This window comes from Salvelinus sp. IW2-2015, linkage group LG14, assembly GCF_002910315.2.
Source record: "Salvelinus sp. IW2-2015 linkage group LG14, ASM291031v2, whole genome shotgun sequence".
NCBI lineage: Eukaryota > Metazoa > Chordata > Actinopteri > Salmoniformes > Salmonidae > Salvelinus > Salvelinus sp. IW2-2015.
In genome coordinates this window covers 42,718,007-42,722,970 of record NC_036854.1, presented here as the reverse complement: position 1 = coordinate 42,722,970, position 4,964 = coordinate 42,718,007, and the positions used below count along the sequence as shown (strand labels likewise).

Below are 4,964 nucleotides of genomic sequence, written 5' to 3'. Positions count from 1 at the left end.
GAGAGAGAGAGAGAGAGAGAGAGAGAGAGAGAGAGAGAGAGAGAGAGACACCATGTCTGCTGCTGCTACAGGGCTGAAGGTTAACTATCTGCTAGGGCCTCACTTTTCTTTCAGTCGGGGGCCGGTCCAGACAGATCTAGTCCCGGGATGGATGTCTATGCCCGGAAAGGTTTGGACTGAAAATGCCCAGCTGTACTGTACAGCCTGTGCTATGGCGTTCATGTCAACCAGTAGGGGGATTCACCCCAGTGGTTGATTGAAGTGGGGTTTGGATTGGAAATCATAGAGAGCTGTAGCAGGTTGGAAGAGATGGTTGACCAGAAAATGTCTGTTGGACGGTCATGATGGTATTTCTGGATATTGGTACACGTGTAACACCATATGAGGGCCTCCCGGGTGGCACAGTGGTCTAAGGCACTGCATCGCAGGGCTAGCTGTGCCACTGGAGACTCTGGGTTCGAGTCCAGGCTCTGTCACAGCCGGCCGCGACTGGGAGACCCATGGGCACAATTGGCCCAACGTCGTCCGGGTTAGGGGAGGGTTTGTCCGGCAGGGATGTCCTTGTCCCATCGTGCTCTAGCGACACCTGTGGCGAGCCAGGCACAGTGCACGCTGACACGGTCGCCAGGTGTACGGTGTTTCCTCCGACACATTGGTGCGGCTGGCTTCCGGGTTGGGCATTGTGTCAAGAAGCAGTGCGGCTTGGTTGGGTCGTGTTTCGGAGGACGCACGGCTCTCGAAATTGGGGAGAAAAAGAAAATATAAAAAGAACAACAACAAAAAGGAAACCTTCATATGATACTTCATCTTTTGACCTGTTCCTTGTGTGTTTGTGACGCAGGGAGCCACAATAAAGCGTGATGAGCACACAGGAGCCATCCTTATCGCCAGGATCATGAGAGGTGGAGCAGCAGACAGAAGTGGTAAGTTATATTTCTCTCCCCCCACCCTCTCTCTCTCCACCCACCCACTCTCTCTCTCTCTCCACCCACCCACTCTCTCTCTCTCTCTCTCTCTCTCCACTCACCCACTCTCTCTCTCTCTCTCCACTCACCCACTCACCCACTCTCTCTCTCCACCCACCCACCCTCTCTCTCGCTCCACCCACTGTCGCTGTTTGTCTGTCTCTGTCTGTCGTCCCCCCTGTACTCAGTGTATAATGTAAAGTGTAGTCATGCCCTGTTGTAAAGGGTATTGCTGCATACGGGCCCAAAAATCACTAATACCAGCATGAAGAAGAGCCACACACTGCTGGAGAGCAGAGCACAACCCCCCCAAGCTGTGTGTTACAAAAGCAATACAACCTCACACATTCATTATACTCAGTTTAAAATGCATTGGACATTTATTGTTTAGTCTGATATTAACTTCCAAAGGATTTCTATTAGTAGGTCTGTATTTTCTATTGTGTGTGTCTATAACTGTGTTTGTGTGCACTCTCTTCCTCCCTCTCTCTCTTCCTCCCTCTCGCTCTCCCCTGTCTTGTCCCTGTCCCAGGTCTGATCCATGTAGGCGACGTGCTGAGGGAAGTGAACGGCGTTCCTGTGGATGACAAGAAGCCGGATGAAATCATCCACATTCTGGTGTGTGTGCGTGCATCTCTGTGTGTATTTTAGTCCATGCTTGTGTGTGTATGTTATCATTGACCTGCTGTTTATAGTTGTGTTTTGGTGCCGGGGCCCCGCGGCTATAGAGATTTACAGTCTTGTTTGTAGTGGCAGGACTCTCTCCTCCTAACTCATCCTCACTGGGCGGCCATGTCCCTATGATTCATCTGTGTTGACAGCTAAGCTAAACTCTGGCCAGCCCTGCTGTACCAGCAGGCCCAGGAGCAGGCCTCTGTTTGGGGTATGTTGGGCCACATACTCCCCCTGGAAGAGACAGGCAGGGAGGGGTCCCTGTAGGGGGCTTTGTAGTCGCTCCAAACACACACACTGCCACAGTCCTCAGATCAGCTCTGGGTAGAGATGGAGCCAGAGAGGAAAGAGAAAGATAGTTTGGAATTGGTAGACTGGGACCTGTTAAAAGCAGTGGTTGCTTTAGGACCAGAATCCTCTTGGCGGCTCTCCTCTTCCCTCCGCTCCACTCCCCCAGCAGTCATCCTATCCTAATTGTTGAAAAGTAAAACTGATCCTCAGGTTAAAGCTTTCTCATTGGATGAGGCTTGTTGGGTTTTGAGTTATTTACAATGAAACTGAATTACCCCCCCTCTCTCTCTCCCTCCCTCTCTATCTCTATCTCTCTCTCTTTCTCTCTATATCGCTCTCTTTCTCTCCCGCTCTTCTCTCTCTCTCTCTCTCTCTCTTTCGGTTGTCTGTGTTTCAGTCCCAGTCCCAAGGGGCCATTACGTTTAAATTAATACCAGCCATCAAAGAGGAGACGCCAAGCAAGGAGCCCAAGGTAAGGTCCTGCTGCTGCCTTCCTGCCGTACTCATTATGCTGATTGGGTAGTTAGTTCACTACTCCCCAACACTGTCAGCAAGCTACATGTAGTTAGTTCACTATTCCCCAACACTGTCAGCATTCCTACTCTTTATGAATATGGTCCCTGGGGTCTACGCATCCCTCATCAACTCAATGGGAAATCTACTGTATATAGGCAGAGGAATGGCTAGATTGAATGGGAGGGTTTGATAGGATCTTGTGGGTACTATTGTACAATCCATGTTGGATTCCATGGTGTGTTTTTGTTAGTGTCCAGGTCCTCCTGTAGGAGTGTGTATCTGACAGGTCGAGCTGCCCACAGTAACACTTATGTATGTGTTGGTGTGAATGTGAGATTTGTGTTTGTTTTGTAGGTTTATGTGTACTGTCAATGCAGTTGCTTGTAACGTTAGGTGGCTGTTTTAACTGAAAATCCTCCCGTCTGGCTGTATCCTGTATTCTCCAACTCATAGTTGTGATGTATGGTCGTTCATAGGCATTTATCAATTACAGAGGAGGCGAGGGGAAGTATGTCCCCTAGCTGAGCCTCAGGTCAAAAGCCAAGCTGGAATACCATTTGTCAGAACACAGGGTGCATGTGGGTGGGTGGGTTGTTCTCTCTGTCATAGTTTAATGGTTTTAATATGGTCATTTCAGATATCAATCTGAACCTGTGTATCGCTGCCAGAACTTCAGACTCCCCTCTGAGAAGAGCTAGTTTACTCTCCTTCCTTGGCTATAATAAATACATTGAAGTGCGTGCTAATTGGGTACACATGTGTAAAACTGTAGAGAGAAAAAGAAAGATGGACAAGACGAGCGGAGAGGGAGAGTGAAGCAGGAGCTTTCAGCAAGGTCCTAGGCATGGTGATTTTTTTCAGTTTTAGTACGTTTGTTGTTTTTGTTTCTAGACTTTGGCTTTTATTCCAGGGCATACAATAATGATTTACTGTTAATTTTAGATTTATATAGGGCACTCTTTAGTGATGGATGGAGAGGAGACAAGATTTATCGCTTCCCGGGCTTCCGCTTGTTCAAGCGCCTGTAGAAGCCCAGATGTTTATGCTCCTGCGTTAGGCATTTTTTTTCATTGTTATGTAGAGCCAGAAAGTATGTTCCTCCTCCTGGCTTCAGGGCTGTATGTTAGAGCCAGAAAGTATGTTTCCCTCCTGCTGTGAGGCTGTTATGTAGACCAGAAAAGTATGTTCTCCTGCTGTGTGTAGGGCTGTAGAGACCAGAAAGTATGTTTCCTCCTGCTAGTCAGGCTGTAGAGCCAGAAAGTATGTTTCCTCCTGCTGTCAGGCTGTAGAGCCAGAAAGTATGTTTCCTCCTGCTGTCAGGCTGTAGAGCCAGAAAGTATGTCCTCCTGCGTTAGGCTGATAGAGCCAGAAAGTATGTTTCCTCCTTGCTCAGACCCAAACAAAGTCCCCATCTGATACATAATTTCACCACATGGTAACGTAGCCCTCCTTAAATCACCCTAACACATACAGAGACTTTTACCCGTCTGTCTATCTGTCTCTCTGTCTGTCTCTGGCTGTCTGTCTCTTGTCTGTCTCTGGCTGCTGTCTCTGTCTTCTCTGGCTGTCTGTCTCTCGTCTGTCTCTCGTCTGTCTCTATCTGTTCTCTTGTCTTCTCTGTCTGTCGTTATGTCTGTGTATGTCTCTTTCTTGTATGTCTGTCTGTCTCTTGTCTGTTGTTTGTCTCTGTCTGTCTGTCTCTTGTCTGTCTGTCTCTTGTCTGTCTGCTCTCTTCTGTCTGTCTGTCTCTGTCTGTCTCTTTTCTCTCGTCTGTCTCTCGTCTGTCTCTTGTCTGTCTCTTGTCTGTCTCTTGTCTGTCGTTATGTCTGTGTCTGTCTCTTGTTCTGTATGTGTCTGTCTTCTTGTCTGTCTGTCTCCTGTCTGTCTGTCTCCTGTCTGTCTGTCTCCTGTCTGTCTGTCTCCTGTCTGTCTGTCTCCTGTCTTTCTCCTGGTTTTCTCCAGTCTGTCTCTTGTCTGTCTCTGTCTGTCTCTTGTCTGTCGTTATGTCTGTGTCTGTCTCTTGTCTTATGTGTCTGTCTCTTGTCTGTGTCTCCTGTCTTGTCGTCTCCTGTGCTGGCTGTCTCCTGTCTGTCTGTCTCCTGTTCTGTCTCCTGGTTTTCTCCAGTATGTGTCTTGTCTGTCTCTTGTCTGTCTCTTGTCTGTCTTATGTCTGTCTCTTGTCTTTCTGTCTCATGTCTGTCTGTGTCTGTATCCTGTCTGTCTGACACTGTCTGACACTGTCTGTCTCTTGTCTGTCTCTTGTCTGTCTCTTGTCTGTCTCTGTCTGTCTCTTGGCTGTCTCTTGTCTGTCTCTTGTCTGTCTCCTGTCTTTGTCTGTCAGTATGTCTGTCTGTCTTTGTCTGTCTGTCTGTCTGTCTGTATGTTTCCTGTCTGTATGTCGTCCTGTCTGTCTGTCTGTCTGTCTGTCTGTCTGTCTGTCTGTCGTCGTCTGTTTCTCCTGTCTGTCTGTCTGTTCTGTCTGTCTGTCTGTCTTGGCTGTCAGTCTCCGTCTTTGTCTGT

General features: G+C 48.2%; 1 pseudogene; it reads left to right on the top strand.

Annotated features, from left to right (window-relative positions):
• The window catches only part of LOC111973565 (MAGUK p55 subfamily member 7-like), a 173,846-nt pseudogene that overhangs the window by 103,768 nt on the left and 65,114 nt on the right, over window positions 1–4,964 (top strand).